Source organism: Lactuca virosa, chromosome 7, assembly GCF_052849685.1.
Source record: "Lactuca virosa cultivar CGN04683 chromosome 7, Lactuca_virosa_CGN04683_v6, whole genome shotgun sequence".
NCBI classification, from domain to species: domain Eukaryota; kingdom Viridiplantae; phylum Streptophyta; class Magnoliopsida; order Asterales; family Asteraceae; genus Lactuca; species Lactuca virosa.
The window spans coordinates 257,388,119-257,404,757 of NC_136432.1; the positions used below are offsets into that span (position 1 = coordinate 257,388,119).

The window sequence follows — 16,639 nt, forward strand, 5'->3', positions numbered from 1 at the left end:
ATGGGTAAGTATCCTTCGTTATGATATCATAACTAATATCATTCAGTTAAAACTGTCATGGAGTTTTCTTCCACGAACATATCTTCAACCTAGATATCGTATTTTGTTTTCTAGTTATCTGAAAGCCTTCTAGTTGTTCCATGGAGATATCTTCATCAATGACTCAGTACAATATAGGTTATTTATGTCTATTAGCTCCTTATGTAAACAATATGCATCTATAATACCTAGAACCTATATAATTATGGCGATCCTTACAATTGGAGAGAATATCTTGTTGTAGTAAAATCTCATCTTCTGTTCACACCATTTGAATACAAATATGGCCTTGTAACTCTTATTTTGAAGCATCCCAAAAATACGGTCCAAAAATTGCATTTTAAATCATTAGAAAATCATAGTAATCCAATCATCACATAAAAACATAAGTGGTATTATCTCAAAACATCATGTCAAAACACTGTATCCAAATCATATATCAAAACATCAGAGTAAATCCTCCCAGGCTAAAATGTTGTGGTGTGTGTGTAATGTAGTCATCTCGAGCTCTTCCCTTTGCTATCGGAAGTACTTGAAACCAAAACTAAAAACTATAAGCACGAAGCTTAGTGAGTCTCCCCAAACTACCACATACTATACACATATCAGATAACATACAACTAGGAGATACGGGCCTCGCCCACACTCAAGGAAATACGGGCCCCCGCCCACACTCGGCTAACTATGAGATATGGGCCTCGCCCACACTCAGCTATCTCAAAGATACGGGCGTCACCCACACTCTGTTAACTAGGAGATACGGGCCTCGCCCACACTCTGCTATCCGAAGGATAGGGGCCCACACCCACAGCCCGCTACCTAAACATATATACAGGTATCATGTAGACAACAAATATACCATAATCTGCCAATTCCTAAACATACTCCGATGACACTAAGATACGGGCCCGTCCCACACTTAGTTACTAATCATAAACAATTCTAAGATACGAGCCCAACCCACACTTAGATACTCTACACGGGCCGTCATTGGTTCCTTCGACCCGTTCCTACTGAAGGAAACTCACCTCGCAAAGCTAACTGTGAAATCTCGCGGTGAGGAATCTCTTACGGTTGCTCCAACGACTCCCCGACTATCATTATCACAATAACACTTAGTGAAAATATGATAATCCTTCTTAGGGTAAAATGACAATTTTACCCCTGGTCAAAGACAACATTCTGGTCAAAGTCAACGCTTTGGGTTGACTCAACTCGCCGAGTTGACTCATCAACTCGCCGAGTTCTATAAATCAAAAACCCTGAAATCGCTATTCAACTTGTCGATTTATCCCCCTGACTCGCCAAGTTCCCTGGCTACTCATAGTCGCGATTTGGCGAATCAACTCATCGAGTCCCTTCACAGACTCGTCAAGTTCTACCGTAAACTGAATCAGGAAAAAAATGACTCAACTCGTCGATTCCCTCTCTGAACTCGTCGGGTTCCCCAGTCTGATTGATCCATCTTAACAGATTGAGCTCCTATCCTTCAAATCCAAACTCCCTACTTCATCTACGTATTGGAAATGCCCTTTTATGGGTAAAGTTTCCAACTTTACCCGTTATTAGTCCTTCTTAAGGGGTTTAGCTAAAAACCCTAGTTCTCTAGGACATAGATCTTGGTCCAAAACCCATAATACTCCAAACTAAAGCATACTAACATAGATCTAGGCCTTAGACATCATTTGAACACGTAAAGCTCCTAACTTTCCCTCTATGCATGGCCTTTTAGGGCTTAAAAGGCCATAATAACACCTTAAAGCTTGCATGGGGCTTTCATGGTCATAAAGTTTGCACCTTTATGCCATGAAACCCCTTCTAGACCCCATATCTGAATGGTAGATCACTTGGGACGTCCATATCCCAAGGACTAAGCTTCTTGGACCAAAAACCCCATGAAATGACAAGAAAGAGATCTAACAAGCTACTAAGCAAGGTTGAGGCTTGCTTACTAGAAAATGAAGAGGATGCGATGTTGCTTCTGGATCTACAATCTTCTCCTGGAATCCTCTATCTTCTTCTTCTTTTACAAGCTTCAAATCACATAAAGTTCACTAAAAAACGGCTCACAGGATCACACAAGACTCTAGGATTTCATGGATTAAGGTTTGGGACTTGAAGGCTGGAAATGAGGCCCTAAAGTGGGATTAAGATGCTTAAATAGGGTGCAAAACCCAGAAATTAGGGTTTCATCCTTAGAGCCCTACTCGTCGAGTCGAGTCCCTCATCTCGTCGAGTAGGCGACTTAAATCCTGGGTCCAATCTCGTTTCTACTCGACGAGTCTGGGGCTCCCAACTCGTCGAGTAGCTCTTCAAAAATGACTAAATTATAGATAAATGCGTACCAGGAATCGGGCGTTACAATTCTCTCCCACTTGTCTTAGACTTCGTCCTCGAAGTCCGCTGCATCGGAAAACAACTCTAGGTAGTGCTCCCTCATCTCCTCCTCGGGCTCCCAAGTCCACTCTGAACCCTTGCGGTGCTACCACTGCACCTTCACCAGCTCAACCCTCTTGTTCCTCAGCTCCTTCGTCTTCTTGTTGAGTATAGCTACTGGTCTCTCGATGTAATTCAAGATGCCATCAACCTGAATGTCCTCTAGAGGCACACCCGCTGAGTCATCCACTAAGCACCTCCGTAGCTGAGAAACATGGAAAGTGTTGTGGATCTGACTGAGCTCTGCTGGAAGATCCAATTGGTACGCCACCTTGCCTACCCGGGCCATAACCCTGAAAGGACCGATGTATCTGGGGCCCAGCTTGCCCCGCTTCCTGAACCGGATGACACCTTTCCAAGGTGACACCTTCAGGAGGACCATGTCACCCATAACCCTGAAAGGGCCGATGTATCTGAATGCCACTTGTCAGCATAGCTCTTCTGTCGACTCTGAGCAGTCTAGAGCCTGCTCCAAACGTGCTGGATCCTCTCCGTAGTCTTGAGTACTACCTCAGTACCCCCCCATGACTCTCTGACCGACCTCACCCTAACAGATTGGGGTCCTACACTTCCTTCCGTAGAGCATCTCGAAGGGAGGTCGGTCTATGCTGGTTTGGTAACTATTGTTATAGGAAAACTCCGCTAACAGAAGATACGTATCCCAACTGCCACCAAAATCCAAGACACATGCGCGTAGGATGTCCTCGAGAGTCTGTATCATCCTCTCGCTTTGTCCGTCCGTCTGAGGGTGGAAAGCGGTGCTGAAGTTGAGACGAGTACCCATCTTGTCGTGAAATCGCTTCCAAAATTTGGATGTGAAACGGACATCTCGGTTTGACACCACTGAAACAGGCACTCCATGTCGTGCCACTATCTCACGCACGTAAATCTCGGCCAACTTCTTAGTCGATATACTCTCCTGAATCGGGATAAAGTGAGGACTCTTGTTCAACCGATCCACCATGACCCATATCGAATCTACTCCACGTGCGGTCCTGGGAAGCTTGGTGATGAAATCCATGGTGATATCTTCCTATTTCCAAACGGGAATATCCAACGGCTGCATCTTGCCATGGGGTCACTGGTGCTCGGCCTTGACCTTCCTGCAGGTCAAACACCTCTCCACATACCACGCTACGTCCCGCTTCATGAAGGGCCACCAGTAATCAAAGAAAAGATCCCGATACATCTTCGTCGCCCTGGGATGGATGGAGAACCTCGAATTATGGGCCTTATCCATCAGAACCTGTCGTAGTTTGCCCCAATATGGAATCCAGACCCTCCCATGTAGGGTCAACAACCCACGGCTGTCATAATTGAATGAGGCCACCTGGCCTATGATCCGCTCGCGCTTCCGGTGCTCCTCTATTAGGCCCTCAACATGCGACTCTCTAATCTGCTCCAACAACGGGGTAATCACTGTCATCCTCAGACATATGTCTCGAATTGGAGCCGCCACTATCTTGCGGCTCAGGGCATCGGCCACCATATTGGCCTTACCCGGGTGGTAAAGGATCTCACAGTCGTAGTCCTTCACCACATCTAATCACCGGCGCTGGCTTATGTTCAGAGTCGGCTGATCCATGAGGTAGATCAAACTGTTGTAGTTCGTGTAAATGGTACAACGGACCCCATAGAGATAATGCCGCCAAATCTTGAGGGCGAAAACCACAGCCCCCAACTCTAAGTCATGTGTCGGATAGTTAGCCTCGTGAGGCTTCAACTGCCTCGAAGCATAAGCTATCATGTGACCCCACTGCATCAATACCTCTCCCATGCATGTGATTGAAGCGTCATAGTAAACCACGAAGTCATCGACTCCCTCTGGCAAATTCAAGATCGGTGCCTCGCATAACCGCTGTTTGAGAGTCTCGAAGGTTGCCTGTTGCTCAGGCCCCTAGTGGAATGTCACCGACTTCTTGGTCAGTCGGGTCAAAGAAACAACGATCTTGGAAAAGTCCTGGATGAAAATCCGGTAATAACCCTCTAGACCAAGAAAACTCTGAATATCAGTTAGAGACCTCAAAACCTCCCATTGCATTACGGCCTCTATCTTGGCCGGATCAACCAGAATACCCTTCTAGTTGACAAGGTTCCCTAGAAACTGCACCTCGTGCAACCAGAACTCACACTTGTAGAACTTTGCGAAAAGTCTCTCCCTCCCCAGTGTCTCCAGCACCTCCCTCAGGTGCTCCTCATGTTGCTCCTGAGTCTTGGAGTAAACCAAGATGTCATCGATGAAGACTATCACAGACCAATCCAACATCGGTCTGCACACGCGGTTCATGAGGTTCATGAACGTGACTGTAGCATTGGTGAGCCCAAACGGCATCACCACAAAATCATAGTGACCATAGTGAGTCGTAAAAGCTGTCTTCTGCACATCCTCGTCCCTGACTCGTATATGGTGATAATCCGATCGTAAATAAATCTTGGAGAACCAATATGCACCCTGTAGCTGGTCAAACAAATCATCGATCCTCGGGAGGGGATAACGATTCTTCACCGTTACCTTATTCAGCTCCCGATAGTCTATGCACATCCGATGTGACACGTCCTTCTTCTTCAGAAACAAGATCGGGGCTCCCCATGGCGAACTACTCGGCCTGATAAATCCCTTGTCTAGCAGCTCTTGCAGCTGCGTAGACAACTCCTGCATCTCGGGAGGAGCCAGCCGATATGGTGCCTTGGCTATCGGAGCCGCACCAGGGACTAGGTCAATCTTGAACTCAACCTGTCTCTCCGGAGGTATCCCAGGCAAATCCTCCGGGAATACATTCGGGTAGTCTCGCACGACCGGTACATCATCCACTGTCGCCTTACCCTTACCCCGGGTATCCATAACATAGGCGACATACCCTGTCCAACCCTGCTGAAGGTAGCATCTCGCTGTCGCTGCTGAACATAAAGTCGGTCCTTGTTGCGGCCTCTCGCCCTGAATCACTAACCCTCCTCCACTGGGAGTCCGAACCCTCACTAACTGTTGCTCACAATCGATCACTGCCCCATTAGGGCTCAACCAGTCCATACTAACTATAACCTTATTCCTTCGAAGGGGAATAGGGACTAGATCCATAGAAAACTGCTCATCAAACAACTGCAGTGTACATACTTGTTGGGCCCTCGCAACCCTAACGGTCCTATCACCTGCTATCTCTACATCCAGTGGACAGTCTAGCTCCCATGGAGCTCCAACAAATCGTCTGCTAAGCGTGAGCGATACAAATGATCGGATAGCCCCCGAGTTAAACAATACCAGACCAGATATATCGTTCATAAAGTACGATCCTATAATGAAACACATAAACATAAGGAATAATCAATATAAGTAAAGAGATAAGGAGAAGATACATACCCGTTACCTGTCAACTGGAAGGCTCTGCTCTTCGCCACTGGCGCATCCGCCTGGCCCTGGCCGCCGTCAGTAATCCTCAATGTAGCAGGAGCGGGTGCCATCACTCGTCCTGCTGATGCTGCTGAACTCAAACATTGGGCCTTCTTGTGGCTCCTCTGATTGCAACGGAAGAAAATCGGATCAGATATTGCAGTGGTGGTGGTGGTAGCAGTACAATCCCTGCTAACATATCTAGTTCGGCTGCAGTTAAAGAAACTCGAACTACCTGCCCTGGACGCCCCATTATGTGTCCTGCCACGCTTGCCACAACGGTCTTGGCCCTGCTGGCCCTTCCCTCGGGAATCTACCTTGGGCTTCTTGCCCGAACCCTCTACACCAGACGTAGCATCTGGTTTCCTCTTCCTTTCCATCTCTAAATCAATCTCCCTCTCCCTAGCTCTCACTATCATATCCTCCAGCGTCTTGCAGCTGGATCGGCTCACAAACTGCCGAATGTCACTCTGCAACGTCTCATGATATCGGGCCTTTTTCATCTCCTCGTCCGCCACGTATTGCGGAATGAGAATGGCCCTCTCCCTGAACATAGCAGTGATCTCGGTCACCGTCTCAGTCGTCTGCTGGAGATCTTGGAACTCCCTAGCAAGCTGTTGCACCTCAATCACATGTACAAACTCGGCCCTGGACCTGGCCGAAAAATCACTTCAAGTCATAGCATCAAGAGCTGCATCATCACCAATGGCATGTCCGACCTCCTCCCACCAGTCACGTTCCCTGTCCTTCAGAAGACAGAACGCAAGTTGGACCTTGTCCCCCTCGTGACATCAGATCGTACGGAAAGCGTTGACGACATCAGCCAACCATCTAGTGCTAGCAATGGGGTCCCGAGCCCCATGATAGGCTGGAGCTCCGCATGCTCGGAACTCCCTGAACGTCAGTGTGTACGACCCCATCATGGCCGCCACCTCAGTGCGGAATGCACTCAATCTCTCATCCAAAAGCTCCATGATGCCCTCCTTGATCGTACCGAAGATCATAGGAGTCTGGTCTAAAATACTGCGCGTGATCTCAGACGAAATGAAATCTCTCATCTGCTCATCGAGCTGCCTGGCTCCAGAGCCTGAGCCTGATCCCTAACGGGCTCCCGAAGTGCCGACCGGTCTAGTGCGTAGCGTCACCATACTGAAAATACACCATAACATCAGTATACACATCATAACTCGAGGGATCTCACATACGACAATTTTCTTGGGTTCATCTCAACCTTCCTTGATTCGATTACGGATCCTCTGCTATCAGTAGTACGCACCCATACTACCTTCCACATCTATCCGTACTTTCCTCAAGAACTGCCTTGACTCCACCAAGTCCCTTCTACTGCTACCGATGTTCTCACACTAATCTCATCCTAGGCTTTCCCTAGGGTAATCACCATCCCACTCTCTGTCATCAGCTGCATAAGAAGTCCCTGCTATCTCCCCCTAACTAGCTCGCGAATACCATTACATATCACTAAGACTAGATAATTCTTCGAATGAGAGATCCTACCCTACAACGGTTGGACTCAAACAAGAGCTGCGAAATAAAGCTAGACCTAATCTTCTGAAATTATTTAGTCGCCGCAATATGTAACTTAGCATATTCGTTTACTAGCTAGTAAAAGATAACTAGAACTCCTAAAAGCACAAAGCAAGCATCTTTCGAGGTTCGAGTAACATAATCAAGCATATTCTAAGCACGTCATCATATCACTGACTAATCTATACTAGCATGTAGTTCATAAGCATAATATAACATAAAATTGTATGGGTAATTTGGGAGTACTTACTTGAGCTCGGCTGATTGCATTCACCACACCTTTTTTTTTCCTTTTTTAAAATACTTTTCTCTTTTCAAAGTTCGTTTTATAAAAATGATTTTCTTTTGAAAATTTTCATACAAAGTCCTTAGTTTGAGTTCAGACACTCCCAAGGGTGTGCCCGAATCCCTCAAACCAAGGCTCTGATACCAACTTGAAACATCCCAAAAATACAGTCAAAAAATTTCGTTTTAAATCATTAGAAAATCATAGTAATCCAATCATCACATAAAAACGTAAGTGGTATTATCTCAAAACATCATGTCAAAACATTGTATCCAAATCATATATCAAAGCATCAGAGTAAATCCTCCCAGGCTAAAATGTTGTGGTGTATGTGTAATGCAGTCATCCTGAGCTCTTCCCTTTGCTACCGGAAGTACCTAAAACGAAAACTAAAAACTGTAAGCATGAAGCTTAGTGAGTCTCCCCAAACTACCACATACCATACACATATTAGATAACATACAACTAGGAGATACGAGCCTCGCCCACACTCAAGGAGATACGGGCCCCCGCCCACACTCGGCTAACTATGAGATACTGGCCTCGCCCACACTCAGCTATATCAGAGATACGGGCCTCGCCCACACTCTGCTAACTAGGAGATACGGGCCTCGCCCACACTCTCCTATCCGGAGGATACTGACCCATGCCCACACCCCGGTACCTAAACATACATACAGGTATCACGCAGACAACAAGTATACTATAATCTACTAATTCATAAACATACTTAGATGACACTAAGATACGGGCCCAACCCACACTTAGTTACTAATCATAAACAATTCTAAGATACAGACCCAACCCACACTTAGCTACTCTACACGGGCCGACATTGGTTCCTTCGACCCATTCCTACTGAAGTAAACTCACCTCGCAAAGCTGACTGTGAAATCTCGCGCTGAGGAATCTCTAACGGCTGCTCCAACGACTCCCCACTATCATTATTACAATAACACTTAGTCAAAATATGATAATCCTTCTTAGGGTAAAATGACAATTTTACCCCTGGTTAAAGACAACATTCTAGTCAAAGTCAACGCTTTGGGTTGAATCAACTCACCGAGTTGACTCATCAACTCGCCGAGTTCTATAAATCAAAATCCCTGAAATCGCGATTTAACTCATCGATTTATCCCCCCGACTCGCCAAGTTTCCTGGCTACTCATAGTCGTGATTTGGCGAATCAACTCATCGAGTCCCTCCACAGACTCGTCAAGTTCTACGTTAAACTGAATCGGGACAAAAACGACTCAACTCGTCGAGTCCCTCTCTGAACTCGCCGATTTCCCAATCTGATTGAGCCATCTTAACAGATTACGCTCCTATCCTTCAAATCCAAACTCCCTACTTCATCTACATACTAGAAATGCCCTTTTAATGGTAAAGTTCGAACTTTACCCGTTATTAGTCCTTCGTAATGGGTTTAGCTAAAAACCCTAGTTCTCTAGGACATAGATCTTGGTCCAAAAGCCATAATACTCCAAACTAAAGCATACTAACATAGATTTAGGCCTTAAACATCATTAGGTCCTAACTTTCCTTCTATGCATGGCCTTTTGGGGCTTAAAAGGCCATAATAACACCTTAACGCTTGCATGGGGATTTCATGGTCATAAAGTTTGCACCTTTATGCCATGAAACCCCTTCTAGACCCCAGATCTGAATGGTAGATCACTTGGGACGTCCATATCCCAAGGACTAAGCTTCTTGGACCAAAAACCCCATGAAATGACAAGAAAGAGATCTAACAATCTACTAAGCAAGGTTGAGGCTTGCTTACTAGAAAATGAAGAGGATGAGATGTTGCTTCTGGATCTACAATCTTCTTCTGGAATCCTCTAGCTTCTTCTTCTTCTACAAGCTTCTAATCACACAAAGTTCACTGAAAAATGGCTCACAGGATCACACAAGACTCTAGGGTTTCATGGATTAAGGTTTGGGACTTGAAGGCTGGAAATGAGGCCCTAAAGTGGGGATTGAGATGCTTAAATAGGGTGCAAAACCCCGAAATTAGGGTTTCATCCTGACAGCCCTACTCGTCGAGTCGAGGCCCTCAACTCGTTGAGTATGCGACTTAAATCCCGCGTCCAATCTCGTTTCTACTCGACGAGTATGGGGTTCCCAACTTGTCGAGTAGCTCTTCAGAAATGACTAAATTATAATTAAATGCATACCAGGAATCGGGCTTTACATATATCCATATATTTCACCTTTTACCCTAAATAACTACTTGTTTAGTAGTTCTTTCACCCCGAATGGTAAATTGAAAAAGGACTAATTTTGATTCTTGACAAATAAGCACAACTCACCCTCCATTGTGTTCTTCCACTATACGAACTCTTTTATCCTCAAAGTCTCTAGATAATATTTTGAATCCCTATTCTCTTTCATATACAATTAATTTGATGAAATAGAATATGTGACTAATATCTTCTTTCTCTACTATATCTTATGGTGGTGGGAGTTTTGGTCTCTACCTTATTTGTTGCTTCACTGTCTAAACTCCCACTATCCTTTATGATCCATGTGTATATAGATCCTTCACAATCACCCACTACTTCCTGAAATTCCCTTCCTAGGGTGTTTGTCCCGTTTTCGCAAATCTAACCTTCTTTTGTTTGTGTCCTTGAGTAACCACTAGGTTTTTCTTCGTTACTATCTACTATTGGTCACTAAAATCAACATTATGCACATTATCATGCAAGTACTCTACTGATCTCAAAATAATCTTTATGACTTGAATATATGTGGAATTCTTTATTGTCTAATTCGTACCTAGATTAGTGTAAAGGACTATATCCCTAACATTTGTCACATAAATGTGCTTGTTATATACTAGCCTCAAATTCCCATTATAAAGCCTAAAATTATACATCATTACTCTTCAATGGACAACATGAAACAAAGCATGCAAATTCATAATTTCGGATTAAATAAAGCTGTCTACACCAAAAAATTAAGGATCCTCATAATTTGTTGCCATATTCATCTCCCTCTCGCCTTTATCTATAGAAATTTGGCATTGGTTTTTGGAGTAACTATTCTCTATACAATTCCAAAATGCAATATACTTCTTATTGTTAGACCGACCTCTCTTCATTACCTTTTCTCTTCCTCTATCATTAACCCCTCTATTGGATTTTAATTCCTTAGTCCTTTGTACTTAATGGATTGTTGGAAGATGACCTGAATTCTTTATACAGATATACTCGCCAAGGATTAAATTGAAAATTTCTTCAAAAGTAATCTTTGTAGTTCAAACTGAAACTCAATTGATACTAACCTAGATAGGAACACATTATATTTATTTACATGATTTGTAATCGATTGACCTTCCTCACATTTATATTTATCAACCGTTGAACCAAGAAAATGATATTCACAACCAAGCGCTTTTTGTACATATTTGACAACACATTGATCAGTCCAAACATTGTCTTTCTGTTCACAATGTTATACACAACATTGTTCGCTAATGACAACCTAAGAAGACCAAGATCCTATTGATAAAAAACAGGTTCCGATCCTCCTTATTCATCTCTTCATGTTTGTATTTGGCCAAAGGTTTATATTGTTGGATATAGTGTCTAAGTCCATAACTATATTTGGTATGTACTTGACCCGACCCGGCATGGTCCATTTGGGTTGCACTTCACCCGAACAATTTATGGATAATCGTTTGAGAATAGTATAAGTTATGATTTATTAATATATTATAAGTCCTAATATATTAATATAAAATCATATTATTTAATTAGTATTGATCTATAATTAATTTAGAATTAATTTAGAGATCAAAAGTATGCCTAATTAAATATGGGCTCTTGTATTTATATAGTGTGGGCTAATGCTTATTTGGAATGGGCTAGGCTTGCATGGAAAGTCCATGGATACTCCATGGAGCTTTAACCCATGGATCTCATGGAAATGAAAAGACATGGGTATTAGGGTTTACATGGATGTAACCCTAATCCACCACACTATATAAAGGAGGCTTTGGTTCTTGAAATTGCACTAGTTGATGTGTGTAAACTAAGAGGGACGATTTCAAGAAGGTGATTACTATTCTCTCAAAGTTCCAAGTTTGTGGTGATTTGTGATTTCCATTTGAGGCATCCACACTATTGGTGCTAGACTCTAAAACTCCAAGCAATCAACTACAACTACAAGGTAAGTAATTCTACTAGCTTTATTTGATTCAAGTTCCCCATGCCATGCTAGATAGGATAAGAACCTTGGAAAAATAATTATTTGCATGTATCATAGTCAAACATAGATCCAAGGTTTCTAGGGTTGCATGTACACCATAGGAGTGTTAGAATGCTCAAAAACCCATCAGTGGTATCAGAGCCTGGTTTGTTTATTTGATACTTGATGCAAAAAAAAAAAAAAAAAAACTTGAAAATCGAAGTTTTGTTCAAAAGCTCGTATCAAAATTTCAAGTTTTGTATATGTACTTACGATTCTTGAAATTTTTTGATATGAACATTCATAAACATATGAGTTTAGAAGATCATAGAAATTATGTGCTAATAATTGATTAGATTAATTCTTGATCTTTGTGTGTTTTAATGGAGTCCATAACTAGTTCTTAAGTTATGGATAACCAAAAGTCACATTTATAAATAACCATTAAAAGAAGACATAGGTTACAAAAAATGAAGAGTCTTCATTTTTAATAACCATTAACTCATAAGTTATGAGAAATGAAAAGTTTTGAAAGTTTACAAAACTTGCCCTCAAGTTTTGGAACAAGTAAAGTCAAGATTAAAACTTTAGTTCCAACTCTTAGAATTTTAAAAGTTAAAATTCAACCCTCATACTTTATAATATTATAAGTTTATAATATATATATATATATATATATATATATATATATATATATATATATATATATATATATATATATGTATAAGATCAAGTCGTCTTACCGCTAGTACGCCTCATTCACGGAGCCGGTCTATAAGGGGGGTATAAGGTTGTTGCCTATAAAATGGCAACTTAATGGGTGTCCACTCTCACCCACCGCTTCCTTGATCGGTGGAGGGTCGTTAGCCGAACGGGTAGGACAAGGACTTATAAATTCTCACTAAAAGTATAATGATAATACTAAAGTAACTAAACTTTATTGAATTCCCAATCTTAGTTATTTTAGGAAAATGTGAATAAGGTGCTAATCCATGAAATTACACTTTACACTTTGTTTAAGTCGTTAGTGGAGCTTGTGTGGTTAACCGGCACACTAACTTGAACTTAACAAGGTAGGTAAAGGGTGACTTAATGTTTATCATAGTATCGATGGAGCGTGTGTGGTTAACCAGCACATCGATTGAGGGGTAATACATTAAGGGTACCAAGTAATTTGCATGGTTACTTCACACCTTATTTTGTGATCCTCGGCATCCCAGTCACAAAACTTGAAGGGCATACTCGAGATTGAAACATGCCATTGAAGAAAGTTCAATGAATCTCAAAGAATCTAGGAGTTTCTAAACCAATTAAAACCTAATTAAACATTTCGTTTTTCATGGTGGAAATTGGTGAATCGTCATTCACCTACCTTCAAATATCTTATAGCTTAGATTACGGCATCCCTCTTCTAAGTTATAAAATATTGTGTTGGGTCCTAGCCTTAATATTACATTTGGGTGTTTTGTTAAGGACTATCTCTATATCTAATCTAATCTATTCCCTCTTCTTTTCAGATGTCTTCCAATAACAATGCTTCTGGCTCAAACCCTACTAGCTCCTTCTCTCTCATGAATCTTTGTGGAAGAGTCATATTTGATGGGTCCAACTTTACAGATTGGATCAGAAACATCAGGATGGTCACTCGGTATGAGAACAAAGAATATGTTCTCGACAAGGAGCTGAAGGTACCCAAGCCAACTGCTATTCCTGAAGAGCTTGCTGAATATGAGGTACATGAAAGAGATGCTACAAAAGTGGCATGCATCATGATGGCCACCATGACAACCGAGCTCCAAAAGTCCTATGAGGACTATTATCCTTTTGAGATGCACCAGGACTTGATGGACCGCTACCATCAAAGTGCTCGTCAAGAGCGATATGAAATAATCTCCTCCTTGATAACAACCCGAATGAAGGATGGTGAACCCATCACCATCCACATGCAGAAAATGCAAAGGTATGTGGACCGTTTACTGAAGCTGAATGTGAACTTCCCTGAGGAGTTAGCAATAGACATCATTTTGCACTCCTTGCCATCGTGTTATGATCAATTCCGCATGACATATCACATGAACAAGGAAGAAGTCACCCTCAGCAAACTTCAAGGACTCTTGAAGACCGCCGAAAGTGGTCTAAAGGGTAAGTCGGTTGTTACTACTCCTACTCCTACTCCAACTGCGGCCAATGTCTTGGCAATCGGGCATGGCAAAGGGAAGAAGAGAAAGAACCCTTCTAAGGGTACCAAGGGTAAGACCCTTGAAGGCTCCTCTTCAAGCAAAACCAAGAAAGGTTTTGTCACTCCTTCTGCTAACCCTAATGAGGCTGAATGCTTCTATTGCCATGAAAAGTCGCACTGGAAGCGAAACTGCCCAAAGTGCCAGCAAGATTTGAAGGATGGGAAAGTAAAACCCAACCATGCAGGTATATACACTATATTGTCTAATAACTCACCTCATTCTAAGTCTTGGGTCCTTGATACAGGTTGTGGTATTCACATATGTTGTGATTTGCAGGGACTAAAAAGAAGTGAGAATGTGAAGCAGGGAAAGATAAACTTGATCATGGGAAACAGGAAAGCTTCACTGTCACCAAGATAGGAGTTTATTCCTTAGTGCTAAATAGTGGGTTTACATTAGATTTGAATAAATGTTATTATTCGCCAGAAATGGCAAGAAATGTTATTTCCTTTCATGCATTGTATAAACAAGGTTTTACCTTTTATTTTGATAATAATAATGGTAGTATTGATGCTTTCTTTAATAATGTTCTTTATTTTAAAGCATTACCTTGTGATGGCGTGTATGAAACTGTATCTGTTGTAGATAATCTAGGAAATAATGTATTGTGTATGAAGTCTTCCACTAGCTTAGATAAAGCATCCTTATGGCATTGTCGTCTTGGACATGTAAGCAAGAAACGCATAGGCCAACTCCAAAAGGATGGAGTCTTGGAGTCATTTGACCTAAAGTCAGATGATAGTTGTGAATCTTGTTTGCTTGGTAAAATGACAAAGTCACCTTTTACTGGCACTTGTGCTAGGGGTGAAGGTTTGTTGGACCTCATACACACGGATGTGTGTAGACCCTTCAGAACAGCCACAAGAGATGCTAATCGGTTCTATGTGACTTTTACTGATGATTTTAGTAGATATGGATATGTCTACCTAATCAAGCATAAGTCAGAAACCTTTGAGAAATTCAAAGAGTTTAAGCAAGAAGTGGAGAATCAGTTGGGCAGGAACATTAAGATGCTTCGATCCGATCGTGGTGGTGAGTATCTTAGTACTGAGTTCCTTGACTATCTTAAGGAATGTGGGATTGTCTCACAATTGACACCTCTTAGGACACCACAGCTGAATGGTGTAGCAGAGAGGCGCAATCGGACCTTGTTGGACATGGTTCGTTCCATGATGAGTCGAGCTTCGCTACCAATCTCATTTTGGGGGTATGCCTTAGAGACTGCCGCCCATATCCTAAATCTAGTCCCTACAAAGAAGGTTGCCAAAACACCTCACGAGGCGTGGACTGGAAAAGTTCCCAATCTTGACCACATCAAGATTTGGGGTTGCGAGGCTTTCGTGAGACGCGAGACTCACGATAAGCTCGAACCCCAAAGCGAAAGGTGTATTTTCATCGGCTACCCACAGAAATCCTTTGGTTACATCTTCTATAGACCCAGTGATAATGTGGTCTTTGTAGCAAGAAGAGGATTCTTTTGAGAGAGAGAATTCATGAGCCAAGGAGACAGTGGGAGGCAAATTGACCTTGAGGAAATTCAAGAGTCAAGTGGTGAAGGAACCTCAAACCCTAGCCCTCAACCTGAGGAGGAAACTCCTGTTGAGCCGACTGAAGAATCTATACCTCTGAGGCGTTCCACCAGAGTTAGGAATGCACCTGAGCATTATTATGGTTTTCATATTACTGCAGAAGGTGAGACACTTATCAGTGATAACACACTGGTAAATCTGGATGAGCCTAACAGCTACACGGAAGCCATGGCAGGCCCTGAGGCTGCTAAATGGAAAGAGGCTATGGATAGCGAGATACAGTCCATGTATGACAATCAAGTTTGGAACTTGGTTGACAATGTACCTGATCGTAAGATAATTGGGTGCAAATGGATCTTCAATAAGAAGACCGACATGGATGGTAATGTACACACTTATAAGGCACGACTGGTTGCAAAGGGTTATTCTCAAACTCCGGGAGTTGATTATGATGAGACATTTTCACCAGTGGCCAAGATTAAGTCTATTAGGGTTCTGTTAGCCATTGTTGCATTTCATGATTATGAAATATGGCAAATGGATGTCAAAACCGCTTCCCTTAATGGGAAGTTGGCTGAAGATGTTTACATGGTTCAGTCAGAGGGTTTTGTCAGTACAGAGTACCTCAGTAGAGTGTGTAAGCTCGAGAAATCCATTTATGGATTAAAACAGGCACCTCGCAGATGGAATCTTTGCTTTGATGAGAAAATCAAAGAATTTGGCTTTTCAAGGAGTGAAGATGAATCTTGTTTCTATATCAAGGCTAGTGGGAGTATAGTCAGCTTTTTGGTACTGTATGTGGATGACATACTACTCATAGGAAATGACATCCCAACCCTGCAGGAAGTAAAGTCCTGGCTTGGGAAGTGTTTCGCTATGAAGGACCTTGGAGAAGCTGCCTATATCCTAGGGATAAGGATTTTGAGAAACAGGAGTAAAAGACTAATTAGACTTAGTCAAAGCACCTATGTGGACAAAGTGTTGAAAA

General features: G+C 42.5%; 1 pseudogene; it reads left to right on the forward strand.

Moving 5' to 3' along the window:
* The window catches only part of LOC145127731 (cytochrome P450 704C1-like), a 65,446-nt pseudogene that overhangs the window by 42,775 nt on the left and 6,032 nt on the right, over nucleotides 1–16,639 (forward strand).